This window comes from Saimiri boliviensis, chromosome 10, assembly GCF_048565385.1.
Source record: "Saimiri boliviensis isolate mSaiBol1 chromosome 10, mSaiBol1.pri, whole genome shotgun sequence".
In the NCBI taxonomy this organism is placed as follows: domain Eukaryota; kingdom Metazoa; phylum Chordata; class Mammalia; order Primates; family Cebidae; genus Saimiri; species Saimiri boliviensis.
The window spans coordinates 55,102,554-55,121,836 of NC_133458.1; the positions used below are offsets into that span (position 1 = coordinate 55,102,554).

A 19,283-nucleotide genomic window follows, 5' to 3' on the forward strand; every position below is an offset into this window, starting at 1 on the left:
GTCGCTATTTAAAAATAATATAAAAAACAAAAACAAGAAAGCTCTATACAAATTGACACAGCATATCTTTCTTTTGCTTTTTTATGCAAAAAAAAATCTCTAGAAGATTATATGAGAAACCAATAAATCTAGATATTTCTAGAGAAGGGAACTGGGTAGCAGAGGGACGTAAGTGGAGGGAAAACTTTTCCCTGCTTATCATTTTGGGCCATGTACCACATTACCTATTCAAACAACCTAGAAAAACAAAATAAACTCTGGTTCGACTTTTACTTAGTGCAACTGTGGGCTAGTTTATTACATTTGCGGAGACTGATTTTCTTATCTGTAAAATGATGATTGTAATTCCTGCCTCACATAGTTTCCCGAGGTTTAAGTAAGATAATACATGGAAAGATTCTACTACATAACCTGACATATAGTAGAGAAATAATGGTTCTCTTGTCCATCACTTTCCTTTCTCCGGGAACACAAACTCCAGTGGTTACTAACTAGTCCAGGCAGATAATATAAATGCATGACATATGTTGGCTATAGAAGATTCAGGAGTGGTGGGGCATGGGATAACTTAAGGCATTCAAATTACTCTATGTGTATATATCAAACATAAATTATAAATATGTCTATATATTACATATGTATATAAAGTCTTACGGCTGTCAGTCTTGCTTTTACATAGGGATTGGCATGTTATAAAATTATTTCACAATGTCTGTTTCAAGGCACTGAAAAATCATTTCAACTATATTGTACTATTAGAATAAAATATTTTTTTCCAAATCAGTCTCTTAAATTATAATTTTCTCTAAGTTATTTAATATTATTGGCTTTGCTTTTACATACAAAAAAAAACATGTCCATGGAAATATATAGCTACTGGTTGCTAGACCACAATTGGGAGGTTAAAAGCAAAGGACGCCTCCGACATCTTGGCTATTGTTCTTTGTGACATTCTTGATGGATAGGGTGCTGCTGCTTGCAGCTAATAAATCTGATTGAGGTAGGAGTCTGGCAGAGGTGACACAAGTGCAGCCAAGTCAGAAGGTTAATAATAGCAAAATCACACATGGGTAGGCAGGATAATGGTCAACAGTTACTAGAGGAATTTCAGGGACCATGTTTAAGGAGGCAATGATTCAACAACATTCCTTGCCTAAACAACCCTCCTGTTTCAAATAAGTCAGCATTAAATAAACAATAAACTAGTAATCAAATTAACATTGATTCTCAATTATGGGGGGAACTTCACATGCTCAGAAACCAAGTTTAAATATAGTTTATGATATATATCCATTTGAAATCTTACACAAATATGTATACTCTCTGTAAGCACATCATTGATTAATTTCCATGTAAAACTAAAGTAAAACTTGCATAGGCTAACATAACTACTATTCATAAAATAGCCTAGAACTACAATCATTAGAGGTCTGGAGCAAATGCGAAGTAAAGCACTGCATCGTATGGTTTTTATTTACTTATTCTGTGTGGACACCTTCCTCAACTCTAGAGAGCAGGCAGAGTCTCAAAATGAGACAAGGTCCTTGGTTTTGTGCCATACGAAATAACCTCCACTTAACATCTTGTTCCTTTAGTCAAGAAGAATTGAAGAACACGTGCTACACAACTGTACACGAAGTCGCCTAAGTGAAAAGCTATTGTACATCCATACTAATGAGACAGTATTGCTTTTCTCCTTTGGAATTAGCCCAGGTAAAAGAAAGACTGGTCATGCCACAGGCAAATTGAAAGACTTCTCTTTATGAAATAGTTAATTTTGTCTCTCCCAATTATCTTTTTAGAGACATACTATCTTGAATAGTAGCGCAGGTCTGGAGCCTACTATTTTGGCTCCTATGTGGGAAAAACTGCATTACATTAACTTTACCTCTGGGATGAGATTCCTAATGTTCCAATTTAGAATCCTGAGAATACTGCATCTCAGCCCACTCTCAAATACTCCTGATTTTTGTTCCCCTCATCCTTCCTGGGATAGGATAATAAAAAGAAAGAAAATTTTCTCTTTATTTTTGTGCGCATGTTCTTCTTTTGTGTCTACCCAGTGCCCAGCATGGTGCTTTTAAAACAAGGAATTGTCAATAAATCTCATGCAAAATGTAAAATGTGGCTTTGCTAAATGCCGTAGACACATGCAGTCTTTCTCCTTGTGTTCCCTAAGCGTGCTGTGGAAACCAGCCCCTGCATTTTCTTTGAAAATCTCCCATCATGCATCTATCTCATTATCAAGTTGTAAAACCACCTTAAAGATCATTTCTCATTTTCCACACCCAAGTCTTCAGCACAGTGCCCAGCATGACACAGGTGTAGAAATAACTGTTGACCCAAAAATAACTGAACTTACAGATACTGTCACTCTCTTTGTAAATAATATTCTACATTTTGTACCTTTTGCTCTGACTACTGTGGAATTTGCCATTTATATCTAGACCACCCATAAACAATGGAAACTATGTTTAGCCAGCACCGTTCAACTTACAAATGAAAATAACAGGAAATTGGGACATAAGTGATAATGACAAATTGGCTGGAATGTTTTAATACGCAACAATGCATTGTTTCTCCTTAATTTAGTGGTGGGGGTTATGGATCACTGACTGTAGTAAGATGTTTAAAAGATCCCATTTTTTTTAACTGTTTTTTTAAATTTATTTTTTATTTATTTTTAAAATATATTTTTTACTGTACTTTAGGTCCTGGGGTACATGTGCAGATCATACAGGACTGCTGCACAGGTACATACGTGGCAATGTGGTTTGCTGCCTCCATCACCCCATCACCTGTATCTGGCATTTCTCCCCATGTTATCCCTCCCTGACCTTCCTACCCCCCGCTGCCCCTCCCCTAGTTCTCTTTGTTCAACATATAATTTACCATTTTTGGTCATCGTTTTCTTTTGATGCAACATAATCAATGCTGTAGATCATTTTTGGGAATGCAATGATCGAAAAACAATATAAATTTTCCACTTTTGGGATGTTACACAGTACACATGGGCTTATAAAGTAATATGGACCAGTCACTAAAATTATTACTTCCACAGAAAATAGAGACATAGAGAAGTGATATTTTGTTAATGCTATGTGATTAAATTTTGAAATGAAAAGAAAATTCCAATCTATTGGCTGAGCACAATAGGTCTGTTATATAGATATCAGGTGACTAACACATAAAGTTGTCTTTACAATGAGATAAAATACTTTACAGTAAGGTTAGCTTTACTGTCAAGCTCAGGATATGTGAAATTAACATAAAATGTATGTTAATATGCCTTTGAGGTAAGTCATTAGTGGCAGGAGTAAATTTTAGCGAACAACCAAAATGACTTCACAAGTCCACACATATCTTGTTCTTGCCTAAGAATGAAACATTTATATTGTTTTATGTATGATTCTCATGGCCACGGTAAGCTAGAGTGCCAATTATACTGTTAGAAGTGACTATTTTTTTAAAAAGGTGAATTATGCTGATGAATTCTATTCCATTAAGAAGACCATACATAGGATGATACGATCTGTTGATCTTTTATAAGAGGAAATAAATCATGCTGTTTCAAAGCTACTATCAAAGACAATTAAAATTGAGTGAGAAACGAGAAGAAAAGTCTGATCTGAATGGAGCTAAATTTTCTTAGATTTACTTTTCAAGGTCTTCTTTCCTAGAATAATTAACTGATCAAAATTTTCTTTCCCTGTAAAACAAGGATAGCACAGGCTATTGCGGAGATTAAAGGAGACAATATATGTAATATTCTAAGCACCCACAAATTAGTCAATACATGTTAACTATTAATATTAAATACAATAATGTAAAACTAGTGATGAAGTAGAGAGCAATAATGTATTGAAGCAACTCTGGGGGTTTTATTTATGATTAGATATTCTTCTATGTAGATTTCAAAGTTTTTTTTTTTTCCATACTAGAGTCTAAAGAAAAACTGTTAAAAGTGAAATGATACATTTTACCTAATAATAGTAGGAGGTGCTAGGCTTGTGCTGTAATCCCAGCATTTTGGGAGGATGAGGTAGGTGGATCAATGAGGTCAGAAGTTTGAGACCAGCCTGGCCAGCATAGTGAAACCCCATCTCTATTAAAAATACAAAAATTAGCCAGGCATGGTGGCATGCACCTGTAATCTCAGCTACTTGGGAGATTGAGGCAGGAGAATCATTTGAACCCAGGAGGTGGAGGTTGCAGTGAGCCAAGATTGCACCACTGCACTCCAGCCTGTGCAACAGAGTGAAAACTACACACACACACACACACACATACACACACACACACACTTACACACACACACACACATATATATACATATATATACACACACACACACACACAACCACACACACACACATACATACACATAGCGAGAGAGAGAGAGAGAGAGAGAGAGAGAGAGAGAGAGAGAGTGAGTGAGTAAGGGAACTACAGAACTAGTTCACACAACCAATAAATGGCAAAACCAGGATCTGAGCCCAAGCAGTGTGGCTCCAGAGCCTGTGTTCTTACAGACTCTCTTAGTTTCCTCTCTGTAGTCACATGGCTGAGGACTCTCTGGATGTTATCAAGTGTTTACGTTAACTAGGTTTGAAGATGATCATCTCTTATCGTTTTAAATGTTGCATCACCATATTTTTGCTGCTATTATGAATTTGCTCTCATGGAAAACTTTATTTTTCCAATCTGTATTAATGTCTTAAAACTGCTATCTCATATTTAGTTTAAAAAATTAATAGTCATTTCTTTGCTGGATTTGTCTGTGAATTTATATACATATACCATACACAAAAGGAAAACATCCTTTGAATAGAAGTCAACAACTTTCAAGATGAGGCAAATGTAGCTCAAATACTATATAACCTAGAAGCACCTGTAATATTTACTAAATCAAAAATTTACAATCTATTTCCCACAAGGCTGTAAAGGAGCCAATGATCATCTTTTTTAATAATAAGAAAAAAAATTAAAGGATTGCACATTGCCCTTGAAGAAAGCTAAGCATTTAATAAGTTGAAGACACTTTTTATCATTCTTTAGGGAATACTGTATTTCTAAGAATGGCAGGTAACATGTGCTCTGAATGATACCAGCAAATGGTAACTACAACATCATTCCTCTTAATGCGATGTATAAACTCAGTGGAATGTTGAGAGAGCACTCAAGCATTGCTCTAAGCATGAATTCCCAAGGTGCACAATAATGCTAAGTACATCATTCTAAACATAATGCTGTTTGTGCTTTCAGTTTCTGCTTATGATAGCTATAGTGGTACTAATGCTCGGGGTCATCTAGCAGAGGACGCTGGTGAGCCTTATAAATCCCAGGAACTCCTGATGGTTTTCTAGTCCTGGGCTCCGCTGCATGCCTAGTGGCAAGGTAGTATGGAGAAATGTCACCATACTACCTGAGGAATCACAAGGGAAGGATTCTAATTGCAGTTCTACCGGCAATTAGTTTGGGGGAAATCACTATACCTCTGTAAGCCTTGATCTCTTAAATGTGAATATTAATTTTTACTATTTCAGAAAGTGCTAATTAAGATAACAATTGACATCTATGAAAATGCTTTAGAAAAAAAAAAAAAGGTTTCGTGAACAACAAATACCTACAAAAGCAACTGAAGCACAAAATCACAGAGCCTATAATAGAAACTCAAGTGTCCCTGGATTGCTACCATTTGATCCCATCACTTAGCTATTTCTCAACTAACCTGTAGGCTTCTTGGCTGGGGCCCAGGACTACATTTTCTATAACTTAAGACCATCATATGCAGGATAATACATTTAATCTACAGATTTTCTTTTTAATGGCACACAAGTGTCTGCCTCGGTTCTCCTACAACTTTGTAACATTTCTGCCTCTATCTTCACTATGCTCATCTATTTTTATACTTACATATGACTATACTTGCTTCAGTCTCAGCTTTGGTCATAAAAATCTACTGTTCTCTCCCATCTATAACCTTCCTCCAAGTAAATCCACATATAAGACAAGTTTCTTTCTCTCTGGTATGACATACTTCTTCAATCCTTTAAAACTCAGTGCAAACATCCATCTTCTAAATTAAATCCTTCCTAACTGATCCAGGTGCACTGACCACGCTCACTTTTTCACCATGCCCAGTGATGTACAAGACACAGACACGCTGACACACATACACACATATTCCTTCATTCCCTTATGCAGTTCTGCCTGGATGCAGTGGTTTCCTTTTGGAGCTCTAAATGCAACATCTCTTCTACCTTCCTCATTCCAAATAAGCTCACTGGTAGAAAGCTCTAAGTCAGAAACAGAACAAATAAAAAAGCCCAAAAGTGGAAGGAATTAAGAGAGGGAAGAAGGAGACTGAGGACAAATCTTCAATGAGTTCTCTGGTCAATGCATGTAGAAGGTGAACTAGCCATAAAACAGCTACAACCTCCCTTAACCCAATGCTTTGGTTTTTCATTACCATCTGAGCCCGTGTCATCACCAGGGAGCAGTTTCTGGCATATATTAGGTTACACACCCTGCATCCCTACAATAACAATAATAACAGTTTAGGTTTTACAGTTTACAAAGGCTTTCTCAGACACTATCCCGCAGGCTGATATGACTGTAAGATTAAACCAATGGAAATATTACCTTATTTGAGAAAAAAATGATCACAGATTTCTCTTTATTTATATACAATTTGGGTTTCGTGTCTACAAATTGCGTAAAAGGAACTGTTGGCTTTACCAGAAGCAGGCATCTGGTAAACTACAAGTTGTGTACAGATGGTAAAAAAAGGAATCTGTGTGATCGTGCATCAGCTTAGAAGATAGGATTTTCATTTGGCTATGCTCCCAAGAAAACCCACAGGCTGGATTTCAGACTGGATAGAAGGTGTAATGTCAAAATCATGCTGCATGAAGGGCTAATATGACACAACTCCAGGTATTAGGATTATAATGAAATTAAATATAATGCTGATTGAGGACTGCCAAGCCCCACTGATGAACGAAGCATGTGGCAGCACCTGTTAAAAACTCAGAGATCTATGTATTTTAAATAAACCTCAAGCTTCGAATTCTATGAATCCAGATTCTTTGTACAAAATAAATTAAGTTTCCAGTAGAATCTGAACGGCAAATGGACAAATAAGACCAGGAGATTGTCAACCCCCCCCACCCCACACTAATGAAGACAAAATCTTCTACCTGTAGAAGTTAATGAAAATTTTCCCACATAAACGTGACAAATACAACAGATTTGTTTTCCTAGAAAACATAGCTGTTACATAATATTAAAATACTCATAAAGTTAATTTAAATATTAACTTAAAACATGCTCACACAAACATGGGAAACTCAATTCAAAGGCGAATACTCTGATGTTTTTCCTAAAAACTCACCTAAGCTATTGGAAAGCTATTATTTTTTGTTGTAAAAAAAAAAAAAAAAAGCTGGGAAGTCCACATCATAGTACTTCAAGTTTTATGTTGTTCAGCTATCTCTTCCTTGGGCCATAATTTTATCAGGAGTTCTCTCAGTACTTGGGGTTCAAATCCACATTCTATCAATATACCAAGTTGGCATTTGGATCTTTTTGAACTCCAGCCCTTAGAAAGATCCATGAAAGTTACTTCTGAATCTTGTGAGTATGCTTTTTAAATGGCAGCAACACAGTTTTAGTAATGAGAGTGGAATAAAAGAAACAATAGCAACAGCTAGCATGACTTCCAAGAAAAAATAAAATTAAATGGAATGATACATAAGTCATGTAGCATCTTGAATATAAACACATAAACCCTGGATTGATGCTGAATATGGAAAGCAAAGTGAAAGAAAAGCTGGACAGTACACTGTTGTGAGCAGTGAAAGGGGACATTCTTTTAGGTTAAGGCAGTTTTAACAGAACACATTTTATGAAATATAAGAAATACTTTCCTCCATGAAGGTCATAGAGACACATATAGAATAACGATTCAAAGAACACAGGTAAGAATAATAGTTTAATAATAGAAAGGACTTGAAAGGAAAGGTTATATAATAAATGCAGACCTGGCTAGAGTAGGAGTGGAAGATGGAATAAACTAAAATTACCTAGAAATAATAACATCATAGAAATAAAGCTTAACAGAGCAATGAGAAATGGATATAGCATTTAAATGTATTCATAATAGCAGAGAGAATTAATCAGAGTTGACAAGAAAGAAAGAAAGTCATCAGCATCTAGATGGGAAGTTAAGCCACAGGATTGAGAACAATAGCATAGGGACAAGGGGCGAGGAGAAAAGAGAAGGTCACCAAATGAAGCAATCTAGCTGACATTGAACATTTGGGAGTGATTCTAAATGCAACACATCTTTAAAAATTCTGCTCAAATTCCACCTCTTATACCAAGCCTTCTCTGAACACTCCTGGGCTCACAGTTGTTCTTCATCTCACTTTTGTTTGGTGGGTCACGATTCCCTCACACCATTGTTAAACTCTCCTCCTTATTTTTGAAGAGTTTAGTATACTATCTTCCCCACTGCACTGCTGTCGAAAACTAGGTTCAGAAGTTGTATTCATTTGCATTTTTCATGGCAAATAATTTAATTCTACAAGCAGAGTGGGTAGCCAACAAGTGTTTGTCATACAGACAACCAGATCAACTTATTTTGTTTGCAGATGAATTGCTTTAAAAGGAGTAAAATCACTTAGGGTATCATGTAAGAACTAAGTACTAGAATTGGAACGAAAAGGCCACTCTTTCTGGTAGCTTTGAACCACTGGCGTGGGGGTAGGAATAAATCAGCCTCAAAGGAAAAGTTTAGGTTAGTTAAACCAATGTGAAGGCAAAGAAAAAATATAAATCAGAATAAGTTGAAAAGATAATGTGGGAGAAATTAAAATATATCTTAATGAAAACAAATATTGGGAAATCAGTAAAAATTGTCAAGCGTTAATTTTATTGGTCAAATATGGAAGATAATATAATCTCCAAGAATTACAGCTTAATAGTAAGTTGTTCAAGGACAAATACAATCAATACAATTTCACATTGATTTTGCATGGGTGATTTGAAATAGTGCCTTGGGAATTGTGGTTCTAAGTCTATTTGGGTTCTTTACATAGTTTTGGTATCAAAATACCAAGTAATGTTTGCTCTTTTTTGTCTGAAGGCAACATTTTTATGCTCAACAGGAGTTCCAACAGGGAGCACATAACATTCCAAGCTGTTGGAAAGATAATTCCTGGCAGATATGGGTCTGTAACAGTAACATGGATAGCTGTGTGAGTGGCATCACTGAATAAATATTATTCCAGACACTTTGAGATGCTTCGTGGTTAGGTCATAATTATGCACTGAATCATATCATAAGTGCTCATTTTTTACCCTCACAAGTAAAAAAATGCTTTTTGAAAAATCATCATCAGCCTTGGAAAGCACTTTTTTTTATGATGCATCACACTTAGGAAACCTTAAAATTACATGTACTGGGAGGGAAATCAGATTGTCTCACTTCAGCAACTGAAATTAAACCCCTCGTCTTTTTTCCAACTGAAAGACATAGTTAATGTTCAATTACTTGGCTTTGGGTTGATGATCTGGATCTGTTTCTCCCATTTCTGGGAGAACTTGTCTATAATATTCAGACCAGTGCATCACCTTTCTGTTTTGCTTTCTGCATTGTTGAGCAAACCTAACCACTGAGGGACATTTAACGCCATGCCTGGCAGTGTGATTGACAGAGACTCACTCACATTTAGTGCTTACGGAGACTGTTTCAATATTATGTGGACTATAGTGAGTATTAATTTTTTTAAATTGTGAAGGCAAAGAGAACAACAGAAGTTAATTCTTTTTAAAAATGTTGTAAGAACACAAAATATGATACGTATTTTAAAATATCTTTCAGAGAGCTAAATTTACCCTGTGAGTTTCAGAGTTTTATTAGTCTGCTCTCATGCTGCTAATAAAGACATAGGAGACTGGGTAATTCACAAAGGAAGGAGGTTTAATTGATTCACAGTTCCACATGACTGGGGAGGCCTCACAATCATGGTAGATGAAGGGAAAGCAAAGGGGTGTCTTACATGGCAGCAGGGAAGAGAGCTTGTGCAGGGGAGCTCCCATTTATAAAACTATCAGATCTTCTGAGATCTTATTCACTACGAGGAGAACAGCATGGGGGAAACCGCCCCTGTGATATAATTATCTCCACCTGGCGGCACCTTTGACACATGGGGATTATTACAATTCAAGGTGAGATTTGGGTGGGGTCACAGCCAAACCATATCAAGAATGTAAGTTATATGACATTTAATATAATTATAAAATTATATTGATTGGTCTATTTACTGATATGATGTCCTAGGGAAAGCAATGAGAATATCTGGAAAAAAAAAAAAAACCTTTCTATGTATTTTACATACAAAGTCTTAAAGGAAAAATATTTTATCTTGTTTCCCTTAACATGTTTTTAGGCCTTAATGTCTCTAGTTTAAGCATCTTGTGGTATTAAATGGTGGACACAACATTGATAGCCATTTTAAACTCCGATGACTTGGATCCAAGTCTCATTTGCTATTTACATTTATTAGATCAGGCCTTTAAATCCTTTGGACTATAACACAATTATCTGAAAAATGGGAGTTCAAAATCTCTATCTATGTCACAGAGTAGATTCAACAGAGAGATATATGTGAGAATATTTTCAAGTTTTAAAGTACTGTTACCAACTGGTACCAAAGGTCACATTTAGATATTTGGTTGCAAACAAGATAGTGTAGACCCAATTTTTTTCATTTTCTCCTCTCCAAATACAACTAAATACCCTAGACATAATTCAACAGACATTCACAAAATACCCTGAAAGGTGGAAAGAAGGTGGCAGGAATTAGGAATTGACACCACAGCAAGGGTGTAGGAGTTTCTTTTCTCTCCCATATATCTCAGTGTATCAGGAAGACCTTCAGCCTGGAATGGACAACAAGCATATCAACAAACCAGAAAAACAAGCCAACAAAAGAGAAAAGCCTGCTTTTTCTGGACAAAGGGCAAGGTAACGAGGAGAACAGCCTTTTTCCTGACTCAGATCTAGAACCTGTAAGTGATGACATCAGTAGATCCCAGAAAGGGTAACACATCTTGCATCAGCAGTGGCAGTTGGATGCACCTGCAGTGGTGACATCAGTGAATCTCGTATGGGTGACCCATCCTCTTCCCCATACCTGCCTATGTCATTTAGGCAGTGAGAAAAGGCCAGAGAAAACACTTTCCATCCTAGAGATCTAGCCTCTAACATCCTTACTAGTAACAACAGGTGACCCACAGAAGTGCTTTCCATAACTTGCAAGTGGCACTAGCAGGAATGTATCAGGAGCTCCCAAGTCAGGAGAACTAAGCAGACCAAAATAGCATTGGAAGAGCTCTGAGAAGTAAACTGCATTTGGAACTACAGCCTGTGAAATAGGCCAGAATCTACATACCAAACCGAAACAGGAACATTCTTGGCTAAAATAATAGATTTTACTTTAAATGTCCATTTAAAAAGGATCTGTATAAAGTAAGTCCAGGATAAACATAAGCTATGAACCAGGAAAAACAAATTGGATGAGAAAAGACAATAAACTAATTCTGATAACCCAGAAAAATAAAATGTCAAATTTATCTGACAAGGATTTTAAGGCAGCCATCATAAAATTGCTTTAACATGCAATTGTGAATTCTCTTAAAACAACAACAAAAAAAATCTCAGTAATGAGATGGAAGTTATGAAAAAGCACTAAATAGAAATTATAGGATGGAAAAATAAAATAATAGGAATTAGCAGCTTTCTGGGTGGGTCAGTAACAGAGTGGATATAACACGACAAAACAATGAAGTTAAGGACAGAGTCACAAAGTTTATTCAAAAAATTCAAAAACTTGAAATTGTTTCTAATTCAACTTGGAAGAAATGGACCAATTCCTGTAAAACTACAAACTACCAAAACTAACAGGATGAAGTGCATAACCTGAATAATCCCACAACCATTAAAGCAATTTAATTTGTAATTAAAATCCTCTTAAAAAAAAATCTCTAAGACAGTTGTTTCACTGGAGAGTTTTGCCAAACATTTGAAAAAAGAGTTGACATCAATTTTACACAATCTTTCCCGGAAAACAGAAGAGGAGGGAATGCTTACCAACTCATTTTATGTAGCCAGTATTATCCTGATACTGAAATCAGATAAAGACAGTACAAAAAAAAATTCCAGACCAGTTTTTCTCATGAACATAGACACAAAAATCCTCAATAAAATATTATCAAGTTAAATAAAACAGTATATTAAAAGAATTATTCACCATGTCCAGTGGGACTTACCCCAGGTATGCAAGGTTGATTTAACATTTGAAAATCAATGTAATCTACCATGTCAACAGTTTAAATAAGAAATATCTTATGATTATGTCAATAGAAAATAGTCTATGTAGGAATAACAAGAAATCTACTCCTATAAATAAATGAATTCAGCAAGGACATGAGATCTAAGACTAACACATGAAAATTAATCTCATGTATATATTCTAACAACAAACATATAGAGACGGAAATTAAAAACACGATACCCCTTTACATTGCTTTTAAAAAATGGAATGCTTAGGTATACACTCAACAAAATGTGCAATGTATTTTTGCTGAAAATTACAAAATGCTGATGAAGGAAGCCAAAGAAAGCTGAAATAATTGGAAGAGTTTATCATGTTCATGGATTGGAATACTCAATACAGTAAAGATACATATTATTGTCAACTTAATCTGGAGGTTTAATGCAATTCCTATCAGAAACCCAATAAGATTTTTGTAGTCTCAGAAAAACTTATTCTGAAATTTATATAAAGAAGCAAAAGGCCTAAAATATCTAAAACAACTTTGGTAAGAGTAAAGTAGGATATATCACTGTATTAGTCCATTCCCAGTCCAGTTCTGCATGGCTGGGGAGGCCTCAGGAAACTTATAATGATGGCAGAAGGGGAATCAGAAACATCTTATATGGCGACAGTTAAGAGAAAGAGTGTGTGAGAGTTCAGGAAAAACTACCACTTATAAAACCATCAGATCTTGTGAGAATTCACTCACTATCATGAGAACAGCACCAGGGAAACTGCTCCTATAATTCAATCACTTCCCTCCCTTGACATGTGGAGATTACAGGTCGCATCCTCAACACATGGGGATTGCAACTCAAGATGAGATTTGGGTGGGCACATAGAGCCAAACCACATCAATCACTCTATCCAAACATTAAGGTTTACTATATAGCTGCAAAAATCAAGACAGTGTGGTACAAGTGAAGGGACAGACCCATAGATGAACAGAAACGAACAGTTTATGACAGAGGTGCACACACAATTCCATGGAAGAAGGAAAGCCTTTTCAACAAACAGTGCTCGAACAGTTGGACATCCAGAGCAAAAAAAATTTTGAGAGAGAACCTTAACCTAACTCTTATACCTTAAACAAAAAGTCACTCAAAATACATCACAGATTTAAACATAAAAAATAAAACTATACAATATTTAGGATAAAACATGAAAAAAAATATTGGGGACCTGGGGCTAGATTAAAGAGACCTCAGACTTGATATCAAAAGTCTGATTCATAAAAGGAAAAATGATAATCTGGATTCATCAAAGTTAAAAATATTTACCTGCAAAAGATCCTGTTAAGGGAATAGAAAGATGAATTACAGACTGGGAGAAAATGTTTGTAAATCACATATCTGGCAAAGGAACTTGTATACATAAAGAACTTTCAAAACTGAGTTTAAAAAGCAAACAAACTAGGCAAAAGACATGATCAGATTCTCGCTGATTAGGATATACATATGACAAACAATCATATAAAAAGATGTCCAATATCACTAGCAGTTAGGCAAAGGCAAATTAAGACAAAAAATCAGTATCACTACATACATATCAGAATGGCTAAAATTTAAACAATACTCGTGACCTCAAATGCTGGCAAGGATGCAGACAAATTGGATCACTTGTTCACTGCTGGTGGGAATGTGAAAGAGTATACTCACTCTAGAAAACAGTTTGGCAGTTAGTTCTAAAACTGAAATGCATTTAGTATATAATCCAGCAATTGCACTCTTGGGTAGTTAGAGAAGTGAAAACCCTATGTTAACGCAAAAATGTGTATGCAAATGTTCACAGCAGCTTTATCCGTTCACATTAGCCCCAAACTGCATACAACCCACAAGTCCTTCAATGGGTACCCTAGAAGAGACCGTGGTATATCCATGTCAGAGTCTTCAGGCATAGTATACAGCAATAAAAAGTAGCAAATTATTGATACACACACTAGAGTGTATTTCAACAGAATTATTCTGACTGGCAAAGTCAATCTTAAAAGTTTATACACTTTATGATTCCATTTATACAATATTTTTGAAAGAAAGTTATTGAAGTGAAGAACAGATCAGAGGCTGACAAGGTTTAGGGATTGGTCAGGGGAAGGAGATGAGCATGGCTATGAAGGGGCAGCATAAGGGAGCCCTGTGGTGACGCAGTTCTGAATTTCAATTGTGGTTATACTTATGTGTAACTACACATGTGATACCAACACATGGAAACACACACACACACACACACACACACACAGAGTACTTGTATGCCTGACAAAATATGATGTAAGCTCTGTAGATTGGACCACTATCAATTTTCTGGTTGTGATATGGTGCAATATTTACGTAAGTTAACACTTGGGGAGGCTAATGAGGGTGTCTAACACCTTCCTGTAAATTCCTTAGTAACTTCCTGTGAATTTATAATTATTTCAAAATTGAAAAAGGTTTTCAAAAGTCACATTTGAAAAATTTTTAAATCATTCTGCTACTGTGCAAAACAAACACATTTGATGATGTCAATATTATTTTAAAAGTTGTATGCATTGAGGAGTAATGACAAGATAGCAGTCACTGCTCAATATGCAAGTAACTGGAGCAATTAAGAAACAAAATAGGACAGAATTCTGTAATCCTTACATAGGCACTACTTTATAGCCACATGAAATATTAACAGGTAGAAGGGGGAAATACATAGATCATTAGCGCAGGAAGGGTATTCAAAATGCTTAATAACTGATATGGTCTGGACATCAACCAAACAATAACAGAATCTGGGACCAATGAGAACAGATGCCAGTCACAAACCAAAATTTGGTACTAGTGCACAACAGTGGAACATCCATCCTACATGATTTATTTTGGATAAACTGTTCTATTTACCCCACAAAAGACTTACATGCCTAAAATGTTGGTATTTCTGAGTACTTCTGACCTGAAAAGACTGGAAGGGACACTATATTATTGGATGAAGCATACCTCAACATGTTGCTAAAGCAAATCATGACTAATAACAGTCAATTACAAAAAAATTGCTTCTATTAGGATTTTTGAAATGTCCTCATTTTTTACAAACACATGAAATATCAGTACAAAAACAAAATCACATTCAACTTAATTTACCATATTTCAAGATAGGTGTTCAATATTTTCATATAATTTTTACAATTTTGAAGTCTTAGTACTTGAATAGTTAATTCTGTTAGAATCTCTTTATGAATTCTTCCTTGAGGAAATCTTCCTCAAGGAAACCTTCCTCAAAGGTGCTTTGCAAACATAATCTTAGCAGGTTTATCAGATTAGAAAGATAAACACTGAAAGGTAAAATTAATTTGGTCATACTTAATCTTCTTGAGAAATTAGGATCACTAATTATCAAAACAAATTTAATGAGAAAGGCCAAAGCCCCTATTTAAGGGAAGATAAACAATGTAATTTAGAAACAGAATTTGAAGTATGAACATAAAATTATGCATCTTTTAATTTGTGTATCAGTTTTATAAAACTCATTTAAGGAATAAATTGAAACTAATTAGTGTTTTCTACTATTTTAGAAAGGAAACTTCCTTCTCCTGAAAAAACATCCTATTTAATAAGGAATTACGAAGCATGGCATATGCTGCCTTTGTTCATGTACATTTTGGGTACTTTTTTTTTTTTTAGAAAAAGATAGATTAAGTAATTAGTTCAAGCTTTAGTTATTTCCAATCGAAATGCACTAGTCATGCAGGTAAATGGGTTAAGATTATGTAATGTTTTTTTCCTGTAATAACATAAGAAAACTCACTTAAAATTCATACGTATGGAATACAGAAACAAAGTCACCCAGTTCAGGCAGATGTACAGACAGCTTGACAGGATGAAGGGGGAAGCTCCCCAGTGTATTACTATCAGGCTGGAATTAGCTAGATGGATAATTTTAGCCCATATGGATTTGTTCATTTCTGTTTAGCCAAGATATTCTATAGTAATTCAAAGCTGTTAAGGTAGGATAACTATTTTGAGTTTTTTCCCAGTTATCTTCCATAAGTCTCAATTGCTGGCTCAGAGTACTACCTGAAGAAAAGAAAATGAGCCGTTATTTAGAATTTATGGTGCTACAATCACCATATTGGATGGAGCATGAAAGAGGCATACTTCCCATTTTATAGGTAAGAAAATCTAGACTCCCAGAGATTCAGTACCATGCCCAAGAACCCACAGACTGAGGTTTGGAACTGTATTTCTTGACTCCAAATCTTAAACAATTTCTTCTTCTGTACATTATACTGTGATCCTACTGAGTTTAATAACATTTCAACTTTTAAAAAAGAATGGTCCTACAAGGCTTAATTCACTTTTGATATGGTTTCTAACCCAGCAATGATCACAGGATGTCAGCACAGAAATGCCTGTGATTGAAAATGTCTCAGGAGGATCCCATACTACTGAGTCTGAGAGGACAGATAGGATAGTGCTTTATACATACTTTAAGCAATCTTGCATCCAAATTATTTTGTGGCTAACTGCTATTTCTGAGGCATTTTAAAAAAGACTATATTGGCTTGCTAAACAGCACTCCCCCAAAAACTAATATTAGAATGCAGTAGTAGGTGGAGACGTTTTTTCTGCCATGTAGACTGGTGCTAAAACTCCAAAAGTGTACAGAGCTGTGACAAATGCACAGAACATAATGGCTTCAGCATTTCCAACCCAATTGAGAAGGAAGTATGTTTTCATGTTTAGTAGCAGTATTATCCTTTAGGTAAAAAGGCCAAATGATTGCTTTAGTGTCAGTAGAATAAGTGCGTCTTTAACATGTATCTGTACGGAGCCATCCATGCCCTCTTTTTCTCCTTAATGCCAATGAGAAAACTTTTGTAATTTTTTCCCTCTAGTCTAGTTTCTCCTCTCATCTCTCTTTCACTTGTCTTCCTCCTATACTAATTGACCTAGTAATTAACTTTACTCATTTAAGCAAATGGATCTGAAGATGCAAACATTTCCAGATACATGTCTACATACACATACATACCTCTATATATTCATACATAGTATGAATATGACAAAATAATATGTTCAGTGATTAACATATAAATTATGATAACAATAAAGATTTTATGACAGTTGGCCCAGTAACATCCAAAATGTACAATTTAAAAATAACTGCACTAAAATTTCTGCTACCAGATAGGATGGAGTGAGTAGCTTATTAACCACGAGAAGACAGAAAGTCTAGATAAAATGTAAAACAATACGCAATTTTTTCAGAGACCACCTGAAGCAACATGTTGTAGAAGGTCTAAGATCCTCAGAAGGGAACCCTGGAGAGGTGAGGGAAGAATCTGAAGCTGCTTTTGTTTAGTCTGGGCTCTCACAACAGTATAGATTTGGCCTGGAAGAAGGCCACTGATGGACATGAAAGAAATCAGAAGTGAGGACTCTTGAGGGACCAGGGTGACAGAGACGTGAGAGATCTCAAACAGTTAATCAGTTATCTCCTGACACTTGTCAATTCTGGAGCCGTAGGATCTAGAGGCAAAGAGCTAAGCTAAATCCCCCGAAAAGCATCTCAGATTTTTGGGAGTCTGGCAGCCCTGAGAAGAAAAATACTTAAAAATATCGGTGTTCAAGGCCTGCCAAAAGTAGAGCCCACACAAATGTGGTAGGTTACGGTTTGCCCTGGGGACCAAATTCAGCCCACCCCGATTTTTGTGTGGCCCATGGGCTAAGAACAGTTTACACATCTTTGAATAGTTGAGGAAAAATCAAATGAAGATTATTTTGTTATGTGAAAGTATATAAAACTTGCCCTGGCCCAAGATGGCGGATGAGGTCACCTGACGTGTTGTGTCTGAGATTCCGGTGCTGAAGACTAATGCAGGACCCCGAGATCAAGAGTTGTGGGTACAGCAACTAAAGGAGGAGTATCAGTCCCTTATCTGGTACGTGGAGAACAACAAGAATGCTGACAACGATGGAGCCCGACAAGAAAGGGACTCGGTTGTTTGGAAAATGTTGGTATACCTGTAACCTCCTGAAATGTCAGTTTGACATTCCTATCACATATCCTACTACTTCCCCAGAAACTGCAGTCCCTGAGCTGGATGGAAAGACAGCAAAGATGTACAGAGGTGGCAAAATATAACTGACAGATCATTTCAAGCCATTGTGAGCCAGGAATGTGGCCAAATTTGGACTAGCTCATCTTGTGGCTCTGAGGCTGGGTTCAGGGCTGGCAGTGGAAATCCCTGATCTGATTCAGAAGGGCGTCATCCAGCACAAAGAGAAATGCAATCAATGAAGGACCAAGCCACTGAGGCAGGGCAGAGGGACCTTTGATAGGCTACTGTCCTGTTTTCCCGTGTATCACACTTCACCCAGCTAACTGCTTCCCCTTACCCTCTACCTCTGGTTGTTACTGAGTAGCTGCAGGAGGCATTGCTGGGGTGGGGGAGGGGAAGGCCAAAACACCAAGCAGTACTGCTGTTGAGTTTCTAAGGCTGCACAGGGAAGGGAAAGACTGGGCTTTGGAAAATCAAGAGGCAATTTATATCCCCCTCCTAAAGTGGAGCAACGTGTGATCCTCTAGTCATAGAGGGTAACTGGGACATAGTCTCTCTGGTGTTCTCTCATAGTGTCCCAGGAGACAACTCGTCAATAAAAGCTTCTTCCTCTGGTTAAAAAAAAAAAAAGTCTACAAAACTTACAAAACTCATATTTTAATGTCCATACATAAATATTTATCAGAATACATGAATGACCTTTATATATTGACATAAGCTGCTTTTGCACAATGAGTGGTTGCAAAGAAATTGGATCACCTGCAAAACCTAAAATCTTTATTGCCTGGCCCTTAACAGAAGAGGTTTGCCAACCTGCACTAGGCTGCTAGTTGAAAACTCTGGTGGCCAGGGCAAACTCAACCCAACCTCAC

General features: G+C 36.3%; 1 protein-coding gene and 1 pseudogene across 12 annotated transcripts in view; one reads left to right on the forward strand and one right to left on the reverse strand.

Moving 5' to 3' along the window:
• Nucleotides 1-19,283, reverse strand: part of MAGI2 (membrane associated guanylate kinase, WW and PDZ domain containing 2) — a 1,426,516-nt gene that overhangs the window by 449,963 nt on the left and 957,270 nt on the right. The window lies entirely within an intron of this gene.
• Nucleotides 18,170-18,650, forward strand: LOC101041898 (ubiquitin-fold modifier-conjugating enzyme 1 pseudogene; annotated as a pseudogene).